General features: G+C 35.7%; 1 protein-coding gene across 2 annotated transcripts in view; it reads right to left on the reverse strand.

Moving 5' to 3' along the window:
- The window catches only part of ARHGAP15 (Rho GTPase activating protein 15), a 622,372-nt gene that overhangs the window by 546,556 nt on the left and 52,250 nt on the right, over positions 1–23,566 (reverse strand). The window lies entirely within an intron of this gene.

A 23,566-nucleotide genomic window follows, 5' to 3' on the forward strand; every position in this document is an offset into this window, starting at 1 on the left:
ATGGCAGAAGTAATACTATATGGACTCCAAATATTAGAGCATAAAAATATCATGCACTACCCCCTTGTTCTCTTGGAATACTCCCAGCTCATCTTCTTCCACAGACACAGGGCTCTGCTCCTGCCTGCATGTTCTCTCTGTTGTTGGAGCTTGGAGCCCCGCTCTCTGGGCACAGGAGGTGTCCACTCCCTTGCCTGCTGAGACCTGTGGAAAGGGGCTTCCGGGGCCAAGATCCCTTTTTTCCAGAGGAAAAGCAGAGATCTGAGTTTACTTTCATTTTTTCCATTACGGGTGTACCCTTGGGGACAGGTGGGGAGGGAAGGTGAGGGCTCTGGGTGATGTTATGATGTGGCACTGGCTATTGAGTAATAAATATGCTATGGATTGTAAAAAAAAAAAGTCACCAAATCATCCCATACAGAGACCCCACAGGGAGAGACCTCGTAAGTCTTCTAGATGACAGACTAGCTGAGGTTCCAGCAGACAGCCAGTATCAACCACCATTCACATGAGTATAAAGATATGATGCTTCCTTCTTCCTGCCATTGAACCACCCCCAGCTTTCAAGTCTTCCCAGCAGAGACCTCAAACACTGTAGGAGAAATAAGCCGTTCCTGTTGTGCCTTATCTGAATTTTTGACCAGATTCTATAAGCATAAAAAAATCATTGCTTTACACCTCTGTGTTTCAGTGTGATCTGCAATGCTGTAGTAATAACTGGAACAAAATATTTAATATTGAAACACTTTGTGTTTATGCTATGTTATGAACTCAGCTTTTTCGAAGTTAATGTGCTATTAATTTCCCTGTCTTCTACTATTATCTAGATATATATAAATATATAATAATCACACAATAAGTGCTTTTGGAACAAATCTGTTTTAAATGCCTTATTGTTCTTTCTCCTGAAGAAGCATCGTAGACAGATTCTATAATTTAAAAAAAAGTGAGGAATTTATAATTAAAAATCATTATCTTGAAAATTTAAGTAGAAGCTCTCATTAAGAGTACTATTTCACTAAACAGGAATTTTCCAGTACTTTGAATGAAGGAGAGAGTGGAAAGGGTTGGGACAAAGCACTAGGAAGAAAAAGGAAGAGACAGAAGGCAGAGACTGAGAGAGACAAAGAGAGAGAAAGACATGAGTGCAAGGAATCTTTAAATAAAGCAGGCTCAAGTACCATGTCTAGAAAAGAACTCTGGATGTCTTTGACTCTGCTTACCAGCACATGCAACAGACTGAGGGGATTAGATCAATGTCTACTAAGATTTTGAGGGAACTGTATTCCCAAAGAAACCAAAAACCTGGCCTAAAAACCCTGTGATTCTATTCAGTCCCTGAATCCCATATTTGCTCCACAAAAACTGAATTATGAAGGCAGTACAACCTTCAAGGAAGCCATTTTCTTCAATTCCCACTTCAGATGTGGCCCAAGAAGGATAATGGGGAAGGAACAGACTCCAGAAAGCAGAGCCAGAAACCTGGAGAACAATGGATATGGGAAATTCTCCCAGAAAGAAGAGCCAGAAACTGTCTCTACTGCCAGGGCAGGGTCTCAGAGGACCTGCCCAGCAGGATTACAATCATCACTTTGGTCCAGAGACTGTTGGTCATTTACCATTCTTTCCTTTACAAACGAGACGATTTTTGTTTGTTTGTTTATTTCCAGGTATTAAGTTCTTGCCCCACCATTTTCTATTGGATATGATGGGGAGGGCAGGACAGAGAGCTTATTTTTCAAGTTCTAAATTCTTAACACCCTGGAGAAAATTTGGGCCTGATGAAGAAAGCTACTTATCACCAGAGATTCTGGAACTGGAGCTTGAGGCAGTAACTGGATGGGACTTTTGGTTGTCTCCTTTGAGGAGGTGTATGGGTGTATTTCTAAGTGTTGGAATACAGGTGCAAATTGATATATGGGAGGGAGGAAGAGCCTGGTGGTCACTCACCAAATTCTGTGCTCTCTTTCCTGAGCACATCTCCAGACTGCACTCTCAGCCTGCCTTACAGTTAAGAGTGGCCACGTGACTAGTTCAGACCAAAGGCAAATGAGCAGAAATCATGAGAACCACTCCCCCTCCAAGGCTATTAACCAGTGAGTGCTCCCCCCGCAATGTTCTCTTTCCTAGTATACTGGCTGGGAGTAAACATTAACCGAGGCCTTATGGGAGGATAAAGATGCAAGTTGGGGGCCCTGAATCACCATGTCAAGAAAAGCCAAGCACAGGCCAGGAAAATTCACTTTGTTTTATTTAGTAAACTTTTTATTTTGGAATAATTTTATGCTTAGAGAAAAGTTGCAGCGAGGACAGAGAATTCAGGTAGAAAAACTGCTTCGAACTTGTATATAGCGAGAAATAAATTTGTATTTTGTGGAGCCATCATGTATTTTAGAGAATTTTATAGGTGTTAACATTACCCTAATTAAGATAACCATAGTTGACACTCAATCAATGTTTAAATGAAAGGTCTTTTGCATAAGAAAACTGTGAACAGAATAACAGTTCATTAGAGAAATCCTAGCAACCAAAACTTCATACCTGTTATTCATTGATATTTCAGCTTCTCAGCAGGGGGAGAATACACATATATTTGGTATTTAAGCCTCTTAAGGAACTAGAATTTGTTTTATATTGCTATGCATTTAGAATTTACTACTCTCAACTATTACTCATTATACTAAGATTTATAATCTTCAGTGAAAATTTAGTATACATGTCATATTCAGCTTACAAAGGTCGGACAATTCTGGGATAGAGGGAGTTTTCTTGTTCCATTTTCTTGCTGGATTTATAGTCTTGGCGTAAAAGTCATTCTTTTGGCATGTAAAGTACCTCAAGCTTTAAATGTTAGAGAAAGCAGTAGTATGTAAATGTCTCCACGATACGATACCAATGAATAGGCACCTGGGCATTCACTTGTGTCAGTTTTACCATTTCTTCTATGGCCAAGTCCATGCCATCTTTTGTCCTACCACTACTGGATTTTAATGGGCATAGTGGTCCACAAGCCTCTAAATACTCCCTTCTAGTCACCTATAGAAAGCTTTCTTATAAGGCAATGCTTCAAAATGTGTTGTATACATACTGCCAGGGGTACAAGAGATGATTTTAGCTGATGTTTCAATTTTAATTATTATTTACATAATTTTAAGGTTTAGTAGAAAAATTTATCACATCAGAGCCATTTATTAGTGATATGAATACATTTTCCATTAATATAAAGTTATTTAAGTATATGAAATGTGGGGGAAAAAAGAACAAACACAATAAGTGAATGACTGAAGTTTGGGAAACAAATTTTAATGGGAAGAAATGGAATTAGAAATGACCAGTTACTAAGCGCATACCACCCTTGAAGGAAACCATTGGTTCCATGGTATAAACAAGAATTCAACTTGAGAAATGATACAACAATAATACTGCCTGCTAACATTTACTGAGTGCCTATTAGTAGCCAGGCACTGTTCTAAGTGTTTTGCATGTACTAAACTATTTAATTATCACCCAAACATTAAGAGATCAATGACATATATTTCATAAAGGTAGAAACACAGACACACACCTTTAAAGTAACTTTGAAAATCCATAGCTAGTGAAAGCACGAGTGATGTTTTAACATGGATCTAAGCCCTCAGCTATTGCACTTTACTGTTTTTCCAGAAATATAAATGTATATGTATAAAGACAGTCACTAAATTCTTGGGGAACTACAGAGATCTCCTGTGCGCATAAGTGGATATTCCTAAGGTAGAAATTTGAAGAGAGCCAAGCTTACAAATTTGTACACATTGATGCAGGAAGTTAGAAATCAGATTTCAAATCTGTTATGAATCATCTTACTATTCCTTTGGGGAAGTAATATTGCTGATCATTCCTAAATCAATAAGCTAGCTCATCTATCATGTTCAATCAAGTTATGAAGATATGGAAGAAAAGAAAACTTTCATCACCTGTCTTTTGCTTTAATGTCTTTCTCAGTTAAGCATTAGGTACAGAAATATGTTATGCCAAATCAGATTATGCTGACTGAGACTTATTTAGGAAATTCTGGATCCAAAGTTGCTCAATTGTCTTGCATGGATATCTGAAAAACTTAGGATGTTTCAAAAGAGCTGTGCTTCTGTGACATACTTAATTGAAATAATAATTGTAAAGAAAATTTGAGGTCAATCACAGTCTCATGAGGTTAAGTTTGAAGGGAAAAAATGATTCTCCTAAGCCACAGTATAAACAGAGAAAATCTTACAGCTTATATAATTATTTATCAATAGCTTATTGGCAGTATCTGATAACTTTGCAAATTTTTATGGGACATTCTCCTGAGAAACAGTCCCACTTAAGACAACAGTTTGGTTTTTTTTTGAAGTGCAGTTGATTTACAATGTTGTATTTATTTCTGCTGTACAGCAAAGTGATTCAGTTTTTCTTGTATATATATGTGTATATATATATACACATATATATATACATCCTTTTTTATATTCTTTTCCATAGATTTTTTATGAACCATTCATTTTAGCCAGTAAACATTTCATGTTTAGTTACACTCATATGCCAGTAATTTCCAATAGTAGGTGCTTAAAATGAACCTGTTTGTTGACATTATAAAATATCTCTAATACTAGTATTGCAAAGACAGCACATACTTCATTTTGGATAATCCTTCATTTTGGATGAAGTTCTTGATATCAGAACTTTTAAATGTACCTGACATCAAAAAACCTACATCTTGTTCTGCAAATTGCTTCTGGATAAGTTTCAGAATGCTGGCAAGGTTGGGCTCCATTGTTTAATCTTAGATCCTTTTCACTTTTGCAGGAACTGTTAATTAATCATTGAATTTGAAAACGTAAAATAACAGTCAAAATATTAGCAGTAGCTTGATATAAAAATTTTAATACATTATTTTCTCTGTGAAGTACAGAAGTATTTCTTCTGAGGAAGCCTGAAAATATGATTTATATGTATGTATGATTTCTTTTTACGTCTCCAAATAATCTGAAATAGTATACAGATCTTCCCTCTAAACATAAGTGAACATGTATGTATACCCACCACATATTTAAGTGTTTATAGCCTGATTTTTTTTTGCTAGTTCTTTTACTCTTAAATTATGAAATATTGGTTTCAAAATCATTTTACAATTCCCATCTGAGAATTTTATGAATTGCTACCTGTCAATTTACTTCCAGCATTTTAGCAGAAAGAGGCCTTAACAATTCCACACTTCTCCAGCCTATTTATTAAGAATGTTACTTAACAGTTTCTTTTGAGGTAACATGGTTATGCCTTAAACTGTTTTTTCTCTCACAGTATTCTGCATCTTAAGCAACTGAGCTTTCATAATAAATACATGAGTTGATGGCAACCCTTCCTTTGAGGAGAAAAAAAAAAAATGTCAGACCTTACCTTTTTTTCAGTGATGCCATCTTCCTACTGATTTATTTTTCCAGTAAATAGAAATCATCTGTAGCTACCATTGAAAAAATAGAAATACAAATATCTTTTGACTTGGATTTTTTTGAACTCAAAATTAGGTTAATATTATATATCACTGCAACTTTTTTAGATCAAATCTATGAGTTTTCTCCTTTATCACTGCACACTATGCTCCCTGTTTCCAATCCTCTGCCCTCCCCAGGTACTCTAGCTTTCTAATTGTGCAAAGCAAAGTGGAAAATGAAGTATTCAAGATGTGTAATGCATATTTTCCTTTAAATTCCTTTTTGTTCTTATTAGAATAAGCATCATAATTAAGTTTTTCAGATACCTTTTCCTCCAAAAAAAGGAATTAAAAGTCCCTTTTTCAAAGTGTCTCTATTTTTTCTTCCATTCTTTTTTTCTTTTAACTATTTAAAAAATATGAAACTGATGGGTGGGTCTAGTACTTGATATATTACAAACTGTAAAAATAACAGAATTTGAGCATATTATTTTCCTTGTTTAGGAGCATCTACTATGAGAGTTATACATAAACATGAAACATTCCACATAGCTCTGATTTTAAATAGATTACCATTTTTGATGAAAGTTTATATCTTGTGGCTTAGAACTGAAATAAAATCACTTGAATAAAAGCATTAGTTCCAACATTTTCACAGACATGTACATTTTCTGAGGCATACCTCCCGTTAGCAACCTCCCTGGATACTTGGATGAAAAACAGAAATAAATTTTTGGTTAAGTTTAGTTTTTATCTTCAGTTTCTCAAGAGTTTTTGTTTGTTTGCTTGTTTGTTTTTGGTGTATCCCAAGTCTTATGTTCAAATCTTCATTTGTTTTGCAAGTTCTTTTTCTTAAAGCTACTACAATCAGAAATTAAGGAAAGTTAGTGAAGCTTTTTTTTTTTGGAATGTGGAGAGGTGGCCGGTATTTCTTAAACTCACAACAATTTAGTTGTTTAGAAATAATAAACATCAACCTAAGTGATGGCTCTATTTTTTCAATCATGTGTATGTGGTAGGTAACTGATTTTGAAAAAAAAAGGAAGATAACAACATATAAGGACATTACCTTATCATGCATTTAATGTTCTAACTTTACATATTTGTAGGCACATATAAAATTTACGCATGCCTCATAATTATTCTACCACTAACTAAATGTATCCTTCCTAGTCCTAATGAGAGGTAATGACATAAACCATGGAAAACCCAAATCTTGTTATACTCCTTATTAATGTACCACAGTATACTGTTTAACATTTGTATTCTCTTCCTCCATCTGCCCACAATATCATTCAATTACCATATTGGGCATAAGCAAATGTCTTTTTTAAAATTTTTTTCCATAAACCTTTTTTGGTTGTACATTGTCAGTCAGAAATCTGACACTCTCATCTCTTTTATCCCCTGCAGAAAATGAAAGATTCAGAAACCTTTTGATGGGTATACTAAAGTTTATCAGCTTTTTTTTTTTTTTTTTTTTAAGTTTCTTGAGTATTCTTTAGTCAGCATCTGGGTCACCTGAAGCTCTCACCAGCCTTTCAATCCTGGGATAAGTCTAGCTGAGTGAAATTCAGCTTCAACCACATATTCTTATCCCAGATAGCCAAAGGTAAGTGCTTGCTGGAATGATTCTAACTCCTTTATATTTTCCCTCCTTTATTTAGTCACAAACATGTGTGTTCCTCCAAGAAGAAAATCAAACTGCCTCTTACTTTCCTTTTTAAATAAAAATGAACTGTATACAGCACACACTTCCTTGTTTATTGCTAAATACTGTTTTAGTTTTCTCATTTTTTTTTTTTTGCATACTTTCAGTAAAATGTTTCTCTCCAAGAATCTTCTCAGACTGAGAGGTATCATTCATACGGAACTTGGACGCTCCACAATTTTAGCCTTCAAATGCACTTGTAAGATAAAAACTACCAGAAGCAAGAAACACAGAGATATCTTGGTAATACAATTTTTTACATTTTCTTCATGTGAAGTGCATTTATGTATTGTCTTAATTTTTAGCTTACTTTTTTTCTTTATAGGTTCATATATATTTAGCCATGAATTTCCAAATTGATATGAGAAAATAAGGGCCAAATAGACACAGAAACATCTTATTTCACTCATAATACTACTAATGGTATTAGATCTAACACATTAGATAATTCATTAGAGCCAGAGCTAAAGTTACTACCATTAGCAGATAAAATAACTTATTCATCTCTTTTACTCTCCATACAGAGATATTTTACTCTGTAAACAAAAGGAAAGAGTTTAGATAGATTAAGAAAATATAGATGGGTATCTAGAACACTTGGGCCAAACGGATATTTTCTCCACAATGGCAAGTCATATGTTATTTTTTAAATAAAAAGATTCAAAGCAGTAGAAAACAATACCAAGAAAACTATCTCAAAAAACCTCAAAACAAAGGAAAACAGAAAACAAATAAACAGTTATTGAAGGTCTAAATTATTAAAATGGTCTACCTATTTTTAGCTAAATGAAACAAATCATTGTCAAATCACCATTTGGCTATGTTGGGCAGAAACAAACTATATCTAATTTCATGATGTTTAACTGTCTGGAAATACTCAACAGATTAGAAACAGGCTCTATTTTCAGTCTCATATTTCAGGCTCTTTCATTGTCCAGAAGGGCTTAAGTTGAAATATCAAATTTACTTCTTACTTTTTCAGGTATATGTTCAATCAGTAAAGAAGAAATGCTCTTCTTTGGAAAGCTGTAATCCACGATATATCAAGTTTGATCTATGATATGTAAAGTTTGACAAAGACATTTACCCACAGTCAGATTTCTATAGTCTTTTGACACCTTTCCTTGCACATTTTTTCTTAGTGCAAAGATGGAAATGTACTATGTAACTCACTGAAAATGCTCTCCCTGTGTCGAAAGGTCACTTCTAAAAGCATTGTGGGAGGCAAAGCTTTTAATAACTATGACGTTCTTTCAAGAATTAATGGACTTTTGGTCAAATATTTAAAACATGCATACAAATGTTGTTGGCACCTTTAGTGAATGTCTAATAATCGTATCTTTCCAGTTTCCTTTCTTCAGTTATTTTTTGAGGTTTTCATAGACCCCAAACTCACCTTCTACTGACAAAACCGCAGATTAGCTCTGAAGGTTAATCCAACTCAGCAGGATTGAAGGATGGCACTTTTCCTTGGTCGTAAGTATGTTGGCTCAGGCCAGACAGCTGTTAGGACATTCTCCTCTGGGAATCGTGCCCTCAACACCCACTGCTGATGCACATACATGGTCTACTGGCTGCCGACTTCCATGCCCATCTGCTCAAATGGCATGGTGCCCACTCACAAGTTGGCTGGATCCTTGCCCTTAGTGTGTAGGTGCCAGGCAATGATGGGTTTAGATGGGCAGCCTGCATAATACTACAAGTGACAATTTTTTTCTTTCTCTCTCTCTCTCCAGTATCTGTCTTCTGTGCCTTCTCTGAAAGAGACACTTATGTTTCTCTACCTCTGCTTATACCTGTGGACACATGTGGCCTTTTACAGGTAGATATACAAATACACTCAACCTGCTACCAACAGTAAGATGATAAGGAAGAATCCACAGAGCCCCAAATGACAAGTTCTAATTCAGAAATGGGATGGATTGTGAAAATCCCGACCACCTGGAGTCTGTCAGAAGAAATTTAGCAAGGGTGTAAGTACAGCAGATCTCTCACAGATAGCAATGGCACCAGGAAATAGCTTAAGTTACAACACTTTTTGTCTGTCGCAGCTCCAGCACAAATCACTTGCCTTGCATTGAAAAGGCACGTACAACAGAAAACGAAATAAATCAGGCAAAAAGAACAAGCTTAATGGGAACACAATTTATATGCTCAATGGGGGCAAGGGTACAAGCTACAATATTCAGACCTCAGAAATAACCCTTACTGGAGGTCCTAATAGAGAGAAAAAAGAAACAGAAAATAGCATCTCTCTTTCCAATCTACAGGAAATCCGTAGAGAGGAATAGATTGGCATAGGAGGTTGTGACTTTAATGATCCAAAGCATATGAATGCTTGTTAGCAGACAGACATAAGTAAGAACAACAGTAATGGTTGCATCTGCAGCCTGGCCTATGGCACTCAAACCAATCAGGCTGCTTTGGAAAGCAGTGCCGGAAGGTATGTTAAAGCTTTGCTTTCCTTGTGTGTTTATTTAAGGGTGATTGAATTCAGGGTGTTGTCAGTCTGCCTTGGAGAATGGTTATCCAATGTGTAGGCATGATCTTTCTCCCTGAATATGTTCTGTTGAGTCAGTTAGTTATGTGTGACTACTTGCTCTGTCCTCGTCTTTATACAGTGCCAAAATCCTCCAGTCCAAGTTCCAAAGGAACAGGGCCTAAAAACTTTTGGCTTGAGAATCAAATTAGGTTTCTCTGCTTCCCTAGCCAGAAATGCGTAAATACCCAATGGCCAAAACCAAAGAATCTGACATTGTGGAATGAATAGAGCTGTCATATACCACTAAAGTGTGGAAATATCTACTGTTTGAAGTCAGGACTAGTTCAACATCTTTAGTAATCAGAACAGACTTCTTTGGACACCTTCATGGGTTAGTCTGAATTTTGATTGGGAACGTTTCTGGCAAGCTACTGATTCCAGATATCAGAAATGCAAGAACATACGGTTTACAAGAGAAAATCTGCCATTTTTTCCTATCAAAAAAAAAAGTTCTCAAAAGCAGCACATTTTCATAAAAGACAGATCCCTCATCCTGTTTTCCTTATTGACCTTCAAGTTAGCACCATGCCTTAGATGTATACTTAAATGAAAACTAGTCAAAGAAGAGGTAAGTTCGAATAGTTTGAAAAAGTATTTATGAGAAACTGAATTTGGAATTATTTGGGAGCTGCTGGTGAAAACAGACAAAGAATGGGTATAGTCATCCAAAACTCTTCAATCTGATTTTTATTCTACAACTGTCAGAGCGAGCTCCCAGAATAAATAATTTTCCTCATGACTTACCACACCTTGAGTATTTTACAGTAAGAGTTACATACTACTAACTTTTTGAAAGTGAAAAAAAGCAGATGTCCTGTCTAGAGACTTTTGAGGGTAAGGACCATGTTTTACTCATCTTTAAATCAACTGAACTTAGTATAGTGAGAAATACATATTATGGAATTGGTCACTTCAAACTTCATATTGTATCATCTTATACATGTGACCTATTTTTCATTGAATTTACCAAGACCTTCAAAAGCTTATAATGCCTTGCCCTGTGATACCCTGTTATAAACAAATTCATCATTCTTTCCAAAATGTGGACTAAGTCAGTAGTCATTTCCAGACGAAGTTCCATAATTTCTCATAGGAGATTTGCCATCTATCCTTACTGAAATAAAGGTTGAACTTTCAAAATGATCCCTCCATTAGTCTACAGTTGAAATAACTGACACTAGTTGGATAATATTATAGTTCCCTGATCTATGTAGTATACCCAATGCTTGGGGCTTACACTCCTCTTCCAGAGGAAAAATCTGAGAAGATAAATAGATATAGATAGGTATAGATATGGATATAGATTTAGGTAGATATATTTCTGTAATAATGGTTTTAAGTAGCATTACACAATTATGTAGATTATTATTTTGAACAGTTCTATTTTCTATTATCACTTACCCACTGGGAAAATTGTTTTACCTCTTGGTGCCTCTATTTCCTCAGTTGTGAAATATGCAAGGTATAGTTGTCATTCCTCATAGGATTCCATTAGAAATAAGTAAATTAAAACATATACAGCTTCAACCACATGGTAAGTACTCATTAGTATAATCTCTACTATACCAATTATATAATTCTTCTTTCAACAGTCCTTCTAGTAAATGAGTAAATATATTTTAGTGCATGGATAATTAACATTCAGTCAATGTTCTTTTAAAGTGTTTGATGCTTTTAAAAACTCTTTTAAAATGATTTATTTCTTTAAGAAACTCCAACTATTTCTTCTAGGATACTCTGAAAGCATTTTAATAGAAAAATCTTTAAATACTCAAGAAGTGGAGTTATACTGGATATGCACAGAAGGAGGTGGGTATCCTGGGGTTTTAGAATTTTGCCTACCACAATCCCACCTCTGGCCCTCAACAAATCATGTCCCTCCCACAAGCAAAATACATCATCCTCTCCCACAATTCCAAAGAGTCTTGTTTTATTATAGCATCCACTCAAAGACCAAAATCGCATCATACAAATCTAAATCTCATTATCTCACCAGCTCAAAGACCAAAATCTAGTCACCTAAACTCAGTTTTGAAAGAAGTTGAGCTTGACTGAGATCAACTATTAAGTAACAGAGGCAGGATTCAAACACAAGTAATTTGATTCTATAGCCAGTGGTGTTTAACAACTTTAATAATGTGTACTATCCATGAAGTAGTTATGATTACTGCCCTCATTGCATAGATGATAAATCTAAGGCAAGTGAAATAAGACTGAAAGTTAGCGAGTGTCAGAGGCTGTTGGTTAACCCAGATTCATTCAATTCAAAACCGCATGTATGCTGACTCCAAAGCTTTTAAATGCTGAATCTACTGCCTCTCAAAGTGAATATTCAGGGCTTCCCTAGTGGCACAGTGGTTGAGAGTCCGCCTGCCGATGCAGGGGACACGGGTTCGTGCCCCGGTCTGGGAAGATCCCACATGCCACGGAGTGGGTGGACCCGTGAGCCATGGCCGCTGAGCCTGCACGTCCGGAGCCTGTGCTCCGCAACGGAAGAGGCCACAACAGTGAGAGGCCCGTGTACCGCAAAAAAAAAAAAAAAAAGTGAATATTCAACAAATGCTTGTTGCCTGTCCATCATATCACACTGTTTGTAGATCAAAATATAGACTAGTGTTTATCAACTTGTACTGAACTATTTTCTTACACCTAAGTGCCTATTCTAGTTTCATCATATTTCAAATAAGAAATTTTTATAATCATCTTGAACATTATCTAAATGAAATAATGATAGCAATGTTTTGGAAATCAGGAAGACAAATAAACTAATGGTGCATATACTTTACTATAGTATTCACTCAAAAATAGTGCTACAGATTTGTATTTGGCATATCCTGGAATTGGAAAATGACTATCTATCTGTTCTAGATATTATACCAGCTGAGGTAAAGTTGCCAAAGTGGACTTTAGTTGAAACTTGTGGATTGAACATATACCTTAATCCCCCCTGTGTACTAAAATCAGGGTAAAAGGATAAAAACATATTCATAGAGAATGAAAATGTGCGCAAAAGTGGATAATACATCTCAAAGAACTTTTGGAAGATAAAAAGTTATGAAAGCATTGTATATTACTTCGTAAAATGAAAAATCTACAATCTCAGTGTTTGCAGCAGTGGAAGATGAGGATATTAATGACAAAAAAGTTAATAAGTCTCTCCCTCCCCACAGAATGTTCAAGAGGCTCATCACTTGGAAGCACAAGGTACGATAAGAGATAAGGTCAAAACTGCCTGCAACAGCCATTATCGGAAAAGCTGGACTCCCAGGCTCAGTCATTCATTGCACTCATTTACTCATAGCCAGGAGACCACTCCCAGACATGATGAGACAGACATTAAATCAGGCAGTTTCCAGAGTCTTGACTTAGGATCACCCGGCATTGCAAAGGGAAGAGAGGAGTGCAGTACTGTGAACTAGGGGATTAAATCCTATGTACCAAGCAATGGAACCCTCAGCACCCATTCTCAACTTTTCTCCCAGAAATGCCAGGGGCAAAAAATGTATCCCTTCTCCCAGAAGACTTAAGGAGTCTACTCTAGAAGGATGAATGGTTCTAAAGTCCTTCAGATACGGAAACTCAGATATCCTCAATGAAAAGCTTGCATCAACATGTTCTACAAAAAAGCCTGGCAGTCAACAAGCCCAACATGCCAACTCCAAAAGAGGCATTTTAGTGCCTCTTTTTAAAATATGAGCATGCAGGAATGAGTTAAAAGAAATTAATTAATATATGATATATAATACTATATAATATTTATATATTATACTTATAGGTCATATATTATATAACACTTATATATGAGTATAATTACTACATTATATGTATAATAAATTATAATCACTATATTATATATTTATTTATTGAGCGTCAAATACGTACAACATGTTCAAAGTGATGAGTAAAATAACCTCTGCTTTAATGAAGTTAAAGTCTTTGGGGAAAGTCCCAAAATGGAAGAGGAATATCAAAACAAGCAAATCTAAAAAAGAACCCAAAATAAGCAGAAATTATACACAAAAAAGAAAATTTAAAAAACAACTATTGTTAATATTATCAAGAGATAAGAAAATATATAGGATTCATAAAAACAGGAACAATAATAATAAAGAGAGGCATTTGTAAATTAAAAATGTAAATAAATATATTAATTCAACATAATTCTTGGAGGATAAGAATAATAAATATGTCAGGAAATAGAAAAAGAGCTGGATTATTAAAAAGAATAAATAAAAAAAATAATCTGAGAAGTTCAACATCTGCCTTATAGGAAAACCCCAAAGGACAAAAATTAATTTTTAAATGCATGTGAAGAAATTTTAAAATAAAGTACAAGCAAATATCCCAGAAGTTTATAATATGAGCCTTCTGGTTGAAAGAGACTATCAAGTGTCTGGCGTAATAAATTAATAGGTAGGTCATGCAATTATAGAACACTGGAAATAGAGAGAGAGAAAGATCACATACAAAAGGATGGGAATCAGAATGGTGTTAGGCTTTTCTAAAACTGACTGGAGGCTAGAAAAATACTTCCACAATTTAAGGAGAAAATACTGTCAACCTAGAATTATGTAGCTTGTTAAACTATCAATCAAAAGACAGAATTGAATAAAGACATCTCCAGATATAAAAGGACTCAAAGCATTTGTCTCCACTACATTCGTATTGGGAAACTCCTGAGGAAAATTAGCAAAATGAAGGATTTGACCAAGGATAAGAAGGCACTGTAAATAAGGCCTGGAGACATAAAAAAATATGGCAAAGAGGAGCCCATGTTCACCGATGTGTGTCAGGCCAACAGTCTTCAGTCCAAATTGAAGTAAGGTGATGGAAATCAATAGAAAGAAAACAAAATTTTAAATGCGGATAGACAATATTTAATGTTTCTGTGTTTGAGGAAAAGATTGGTAGGAGTTTGAGAGATTTGCTGGCATCTATGGGTAAATTAGCTATAGATATGACAAAATATAAGTAAATTAAACTAAGGCAATTATTAAGTCCATGAAAAAAGGTTGAATACAAAAGGAATGATAATTATATAATAATTCTTGGCTCAACTGGAAATATTTAGAAAATCACAATAATGTCAACTAGTGATTGAAACAAAAATTGTGACAGAACTATAATGAAAAGAATGAGGGAAGGGAAGGTGTGAGTTAAGAGTGCTAATATTAAAGTATCATAACAGAAAGTTAATATATAATGCCTAAAATAGATAAATCAGGAAAAGTCCGATGGCACATAGTGTTGAAAAACATGAAGGTTAATGGAAATAAGAAACAACAATACCAAAAAACTAAAGCTGTTGAAGGTGGTAGCCGCTAGCAAGTGAGATTGATGAGTAGACAGATGGAGAAGCCAGAGGAATGCTATGTTTAATTAAAAGCTTTCTAGACTAATGTCTTAACTTCATGTATAACTTTGATAAAAAAATAATAAAACTGACTACGAGTTAAGTGTAACTTATCATAAAAAAATTAAAATTTTTTCTAAATAGTCTTGAAAGAGAGAGAAAGAGAGCAGGCAATTCTCACACCAGGAGTCTTGGTAATCAATCTCTATCATGAAAAAGTTCCAATTGCCTATCAGAGTTTAATACAAAAAGAATTTTAAGTCTGAGTCAGCAGAGAACAACTGGAATAACTTAACAAAATCACACCCACAGAGCAACTAGTGGATTCAAGCCCTGCATTCACCACTAATCTGCATGATTTGGGGCAAGTTATTTAACCTCTCAGTATCTCAGTTTCCTCATCTACAAAATAGAGAATATAACAGCTTACACCAACAGAGTTATGGGATGATTAAACAGATTAATACTTTCAAAGTACATATGAGAGCACCTGGTATGTAATAAGTGCTGTATACACGTTAGCTATTATTATCAAAAGAACTCCTGAATTCTGAACCCTAAGAGAGTCCTCCTAAAATAGTGGCTTCCTTAGCCCTTTCATCTTCCTAGAGTTCCCAGTTGAAGACTCACTCCCTAAATGTACGTTCTAAGGGCAGGGAGAGGCAGGGTCAAAGGAGAAGACAAGGGGAAGTGCCCCCTCTCCTATTCTCCCTGGCCTCACTTTCTCTTCTCCAGTGAAAGCATTTCACACAGACAAATGAGCCTTCACAAAACAAATAGCCAAGGAGTGAAATGGTTACATTTGTATTTAGCGCCATATCCCCAAAAAGCATGCATGCTATTATTTAACCAGATGTTTATCTTTCTGGACATTAAGTGGGAGAGGCTGGGAAATAACCCCTTGCTTTTTATTAGCGGGTAAGGTGCCATTAGATCCCTGGTTCTGTGATGCCCATAGAAAGATTTTCAAGTTTCTGTTTTTTACAGACATCTACAAAGAAAAAAGAAAGCCTCTTCACTAGTCACCTACTTAAAACCTTTTCATTTTCAAATCAAGGGAAGCTGCCAAAATTGTATTAATTTTTTAAAAATAACTCTCTCACTAATGCTCCCCTTGGATAAATAAAGAGGGAGTCTAATTCTGAGCCCATTTTTTCTCCTCCATTGTGTACCCACCACAAGGCACAAGTCAGCTCATTAGTGCTCTCGGCAAGGGCCATAATTTTTAACTGATCAAAGTGTTTGTTTGGGGAGAAATCAGTCACATGGAGTAATTGTTCCCAAACTGTGGTCCTGAGCATTTAGGGGAGAATCCTCTGTGGTTCATTTAGGAGATATTTTAAGGGAAATGTGAAGGCTAATAAAGTACAGGACCAAGTGGGAATGTTTTGAAGATAAAGGGACATAGAATGGTCATTATATTGGTTTGGGGACAGGGATTTGAAATCAGTGGCAGTTCAAAAATGAGGGAGAAGAACCTTAAACCATGGTATAGAAAACAGGTGCAAAACAAACCTAGGAAACAATGTTTTAGGTCATATACTAAAAGGAAATTTTTATAATAAATGAATTTTGTCATATAAACTCTTAAAATGAAAACTATATACACCTAAATTTTAAAACAGAAAACTTTAACTTATTAACTTTTCAAAATAAATGTTTTCATAGTGCAAATGTCAAATTCTTGCTCTTTGTAAGTAGAAATAATTTAAATAAAGATTGTTAACTTTTAATCATAAACAAAGAAAAATGTTTTTGTTCCTATTTCATATGCTCAAATTTCCCTGGTTATTTGTGGCTTTACTGCTGATTTGATTTTCCTCATCCAGTCACAGTGAAAGACACACCCAAATCAGCAGCAATAAAAAAGAAAGAGCTGATGATTATTTTTGAAATTTTGGCCACAAGTTCGACAGTAGCTTAATGGCAAAGTTTCCTGAAGGAATGTAAAGTGTATTTATTAAATAGCCTTTACAAGAGTTTGGTGGGGTTTTTCACAGAGAACAGGACATTGCACACAGCTACAGGAAGTTAATTTGGGGTCTCATTTAAAGAAGAAAAGGAATAAGATTGGGGGTCAGAAGGTTTGGTAAAGCTAATGAATTTGGGGTTGGAATTATTTAAAATATATATTTCATACTTTTCTTGTAAACTTAAGATAGAATACTTTTTCTTTTCATTTTATGAAACATAACAAAATTTCTGCTTAGGAGAAATCACTTTCATATGATTTATGAAGCCCTTCCGATGATACTGACAAAGGATAGATTTCCTACAATAGCAATTAATATGGGAATCGACAGTGCCTGGTGAAGAAGGTAAAATTCATCCTAACCAAAAAACAAAGACATTTCTAGAGAAAGGATCTCAACTCTTTTTGGACCTCCAACGTACCTGAAGGAAACACACTTGTAAGTAGCAACTCTTACTATTGCAGTGATTATAGGCATTGGGGAGCACTCCTAGCAGACATTGCAGAGTCTCATATTACAGAATCTTAGAGAAGACTGCAATTTGAAAAAACCTGCTCCTACCCTGATCCTAGATTAAAAATCAATGAGAGGGCTTCCCTGGTAGCGCAGTGGTTGAGAGTCCGCCTGCCGATGCAGGGGACATGGGTTCGTGCCCCGGTCTGGGAGGATCCCACATGCCGCGGAGCGGCTGGGCCCGTGAGCCATAGCTGCTGAGCCTGCGCGTCCGGAGCCTGTGCTCCGCAATGGGAGAGGCCGCAACAGTGAGGCTCGTGTACCGGGAAAAAAAAAAAAAAATCAATGAGAGACACAAAAGTTTAAAGTCAGGAAAAATATAGAAAATGTTCAAAGTATATGAGCTTAAATCTGTGTTAGTAGTTAAAAGCAATGGGGTAAAGAAAGTTTCAGTAGGATAAATTAAAAAGAGAATAAACATATTTTTATTTTAAGGTAGTGACTATATGCAGTTCACGCTAGTAATCCCAAAGATCGGCACAGTACTTGGTATATGGCAGGCATGGAATGAATGTTGTTAAGTTGAATATTAAAATATCAACAAAAATATTTCACTTTATTTCTCAAAATTATTTCATATAATTAGTCCATTTTATTAAAAAATGGTATTGTACAATATACAGGAAATTATTACATCTTTTTGGAAGATAAGGAAATTAGGCTACAGTTCAAATGGGTATTTCTTGGGTTAATTCTATGAGCATAGACCAGGTAGGATTACTATGATAATAAATAATATTTATTTTTTACTTACATCCCAAATGTCATTTGATCTACAAAAATCAGCCTCTTAAATTGGTATCACTGATTTCTAAACTGAGGTTCAGAGATATTAAGTTGCTAGATATTAGATCAGATCCTACACCTATCCACAATGTTTCCTTGAGGCCACATGAAATAGAATCTGCAGCTGTCTTTCCATTGGAACATGCCATCCCAAATATAGATGGAAATATGAATAAAGAAAGTAGTTCTGCTTTAGTCAAATCAAAGTCATCAAAGAGTATTCCTAAGTAAGCAACAAAACTAAGTAAGTTTGTCCAGTTTGCTATCAGCGCTGTCCAATTTTTTGAGGTCACATTTATACAGATAGACTTTCAGCTGGTGCTAAAGGCACTTGTCCTTCAGACTTTTGCCTCCCCAGGAATCTTGCCTTCTCTTTAGTATATGGAATCCTTCACCCTGTCGAATGCTATTCTTTGCAATTCAGCTCACATGATATACTTCAAAATATAAGCTAACTGAGCAACAAGCTGCATCAGCGGCTGTGTCATTTCAGGTTACATGTTTCTGTCCTTTCTTCACGAGACTTGGGCTGCTGGAATGCTGACCTCCTTAGACTGCCATGGGCTACTAGTCAAAGAAAAGGAAAGAGCTCTGAAGAGCAAGGGCAATCACAAAGGAGAAACTTTTGGCTTGCCTAATATTACATGCCTGTCTTTTATCCTGCTGTGCCAACTTGATGATTTATAAAGATTACCTTTTTATGTGGTTCCAACTTTAAACTTCAATTTAAGGACAGTGTCTATTTCTTTTGGTCAATTTTGCTTACAGTAAACAAACTTATAACCTGACAGCATTTTATCTTTAGCTTTAGAAAAAGACAATCCAATACAGAGAAATCTACAGAGTGTTTTACCTAGGGTCCTATTCTCATACTCATATTGGAACTGTGTGACTCTTTCAGTTGCTATATACTTTTATTTCCCCTTTGTGTGCTCCTGTTTCTTATCTGATCCTATTTTTGATACTTTAATATACTTGATTATTTTTTCAAAGATATGTTTATATCAGTACAAAGAAAAATGGTAGTCTTTGATGGTGTCCCCTGAAGTCATTTCCATTTTCCTCATTGATCATTGTTTCCTTTACACAGAAGAAACATGCCTTAAATTTGAAAGAGAATTTAAATCTCTAAAATTCCAATAACATAGACCCCTTGAAGCTGATAATAATTAATCACTGGTTATGAATAAATTACAATATTTGACAACACCCAACAGTCCTACTGACCTTCTCCTACCTTTGCTTTGTCCTAGATTCTGAAGACTAGCTCTTCTAAGGGGCTTAGCATAGCTCCAGAACCAGTCCTAACAGGAGCAAGAATATGTCAGCCTTCTCTGACCCACTACCTTAAGAAGATGAATAGTCAGTGAGCCTCTCAAGACTCCACGTTGGTGAACAACCACCCTAAATTTCTAATGCCAGTCAAGCCTGAATGTTAGGTCCAAATTTGAGAACTCCGGTGGCCCTTCCATATCTTCTTTGCCTGCCTCTAGTATTGACTTCAGCTATAAGACTGATCTCCCATCCTTGACAGCTAGCCTTTGGTACCCTGATCTTCTCCAGTGAGAGAGAGGGCCTGTCCTGAACCATGGTTGGTTGCTGAAGGGCTGCCTCCCCTGAGATCCTGCTCATACTATTTCCTGGGACTAGATTATATGCTTAGTATCCCTGCTGCCTAGTGGGGGCCCTGCAACATATAGGCAGATCCCTTATTACAGAATATAATGTCATTTAAATTCTTTGTGACCTTGTTCCTGCCAAGCACTTGAACCAGCTGGTAAACATGATTGCCTAAAATATCTCTGAGTTTCTTTCAGCATCAAACATTTGCCTTACCGGAGACAGTCCTTACTAATGTATTAATTCCCACCCTAGTAGAGGTTGAGTTTTTCTGGTGAATGGCAGCAAGAGAGAAGAGAAGCCCCTACAAGGTTTATGAAGCCGTATAGATAATGCTATGTTGGCTCTGCACTAACTCAATATTCTCTTGTCTTTCTCTAAGTTCCTCTCTGTCTCTCTAAAACACACACACACACACACACACACACACACACACACACACGCTCCTTAGGGAAAGGTTTGGTAGAGAAAGAATAAAAAATATAGATTATCTAAGACATAGATGAAATATGTCTAGATTTTCTAAAACGTAGAGGGAACTGGAACCTTACATGCAGAGTAGAGGGTGAACATTTCTGGCTTCTAAATGCTAGCTGACTTTGTAGTGTAGTGCTATTGGTTTCATAGGCTCAGTTTCAAAGCAGAGGCTGGCCAATAGAGAGTACTCTTAGTTTTTGTTTGTTTGTTTAACTTTGGAGACTGAAAAGTTTGGGACCCAGTGAATAGTACAAGCTGGATTCTAATTCCTAAGATCTAGGTTAAGTTCAGGAATCTGTATTTTTAAAAAGCTCTGCCAGTGATTCTTATGATCAGCCACATTTTGTAATCACTGAAATAGAGAAAGGTGATAATTTCCCTGAGTACCCTACATAACAGAATGTATCCTAGTGTGGTAGCAGAAGAGCATTTCCTATTCCAAGTGAGCCTAAGACCCTACTTCTAGGATTTTGGTTTTAGTGTCTGGTGACTTCAAAACCATCGTCAAAGAAATAAACTAGTAATCTCAGGTTGTGAATGAAGGCAGTGCTGAATAACTGGAAAGCATTTTCCAAAATGAAAGAACAAAAGCCAGGAAAAGAGATCTATCCTGTTCTAGGTCCTAAATGGATGTCTAGACTTGGCTTGCCCATAAAAATGTTAAAGATGAAAGGGTATGAAGATAATCCTGGAATATCCAGAAAAGTGACTTGTAATGCCAACCAAATAAAGGGACTACTCCTTATACCAGTGAGATTAAACTAAAGCTGATGAATCCAATGCACCTACTTAGTTGGCTATAAGTGAAGATAAACCTCAAATTGCTAAAAAGGCAGGAAAAACACCTGAATGACAGTGCCATTTACACCCTGGGATTTGCATCCTTCTTTAGGGCCATATGTTTGCTCTGTAAGTGTGTTAGTTACCATATTACTAACACCTACCTTGTAGGTATAGAGATTAAGTGAGACTATGTGTTTAAAGCACTGATGCTGTTTTGGGGGTTGCTTCTGCTCAACTTGGTCTGCTCAGACTCAGTGAATTTCCAGCTAATTTAAGGCTGTCAAATCTACTTTGCCCAGTGTCCAAACCCATTTTAATATACCCATACAAAATTTGGAACCTAATATAACATCATCTACTCCAAATATCCAGTTTTAAACTTGTGAAAAATGATACCCAGAGTCTGTACAGGACTGATACCAGAAGTTAGAAGTTCTGCACACCAGCCTAAGAGTCCTTCCAAGATTTAAATCATGTTATTGTTACCGTTATTAAATCTTCTAGCAATCCAAAGAACTCTCACGTAAATTTTTTGTGATCATAAACCATGACAATAACAGAGAGCAATGGCTTGCAAGTAAGAGAAGGTAACGGTTATTGGAGTTTCACATGTGACAGTTGCTTTGTGCTTTATGTGTATTAGGTCATCATTTCATTCTCAAAACAATTCTTTGGGAGAAATTACTGTTATCATTGCAATTTTTAGTGAGGAAACTGAGACACAAAGAGGTTATGGAACATGTAAAATGTCCCCCAGTTAGTGAGTTGTTAAACCAGGATCTGAACCTAGTTTGTCTGCCCACACTTTTAATCCAACAAATGATATTTGGTGGAAATTTCAGGGGAATTTCTTGGCCGTAGACCAGCTGGCCACAACTTAAGCTAGTTAGCTGCTCAATGACTTAACCTATCTGTGAAATGAGGAGATTGGAGCCAATGATCTCCAAGGGCTCAAGCAATTCTAAATTGTGTTTCTATGTTACATTCTGCATCTCATCTCAGAAAATAAAGCTTAAGATTTATGAAGGATATATAATATACCCCCAACAACAACAAAACTCAACACAATGTCAGAGAAAAATAACAGCCAAAACATTTTGTTTTTAGGTGTATAACGATTCCAAATTACTAAAATGTGCTTGACATAATGCTATTTTTCTGAGTGTAATGAATTCTACAGTCCAGTCATCATGAACACTTATTAGTCACTTTAGACAATATTTAGGCAATATCTGTTTGTGATAAATTGAAAATTTTAATGAGAACTTTCAAACTAATTGGTAACTTCTCAATTTCATTTTTTTGCCACCTTTAGAGTAAATCAGTATGAAAGAGAGATTTCATCCCTTAATGGGGGTCATAAATGCATAAAACTGAGGGCTGATTTGTAGTTCTCTTTGTAAAAACAATAGCTATCATTTTTTATATTTCTTTTCTGAAAACAATACAAAATCCTTACCCCCTAAGAACTTTTAGTCTTAGGGAGGAGACTGACAATTAGATAGACAGGTACATTGCAGCATGATAAATCTTGGAATCCTACTCAAAGTGGGTTAGTATCTCTACCATGCTCTGGAGCAGAGGCTTAGTCTGCTTTCTTGGATGCCAGATTCTCGACTTAGATAGAGGTTCTCAAACATTTTTCAGAGGACTTTACACTCTTAAAAAATTTTAAGTTCTTTAAAGACTTTGTCAATGTGGGACATATCTAACAATATTTATCACATTAGGATCTTAAACTGAGTAATTTTTAAAAATATTTATGTAGTAATCAATTTATACATAGGAATAATAAATCCTTTGCTTATTAACATAAATCCCATATATTTATGAAAATAACTGTTTTCCAAAACAAAGAAAAATGCAGTGAGAGAGAGGAATTCATTTATATTTTTTGTAAATATAAATAATATTTTAGAATTATTATGAAAATGGATGTGACCTCTGGGATCCCCTGAAAGGCAAGGAACCCACAGGAATCTCTAGATCACCCTTTGACAATCACTGATGTAGAACACTGCTTGTCAGATCTACATGCACATATATATGAATGAATGAGCAAATGAATATACAATTGAAAGTAAAAGGTAGAAAAATGCAAAGTCTCTTCCTGTTATCAAATCTTATAGTGAATATTCTTTATGTTATCTGTCTTGAATGCACTCCCTCTTTGGTGAGAGTGGGGACAGTCTTTCCTAATCCAATGAAATCATCCTGGTGGGTACTGTCCAAATTATAAGCTTGCCTTTCAGTTCTTGTCTTTTAAGTTCCCATCCAAGGTGACCAGTCATTGGTCTAAAAATGGCTCCATAACCAAAACAAAGCCAAGTCTTTGCCTGGGATTCTTCTTGCTCAAACTGAT

This window comes from Globicephala melas, chromosome 7 (assembly GCF_963455315.2).
Source record: "Globicephala melas chromosome 7, mGloMel1.2, whole genome shotgun sequence".
Lineage (NCBI taxonomy): Eukaryota > Metazoa > Chordata > Mammalia > Artiodactyla > Delphinidae > Globicephala > Globicephala melas.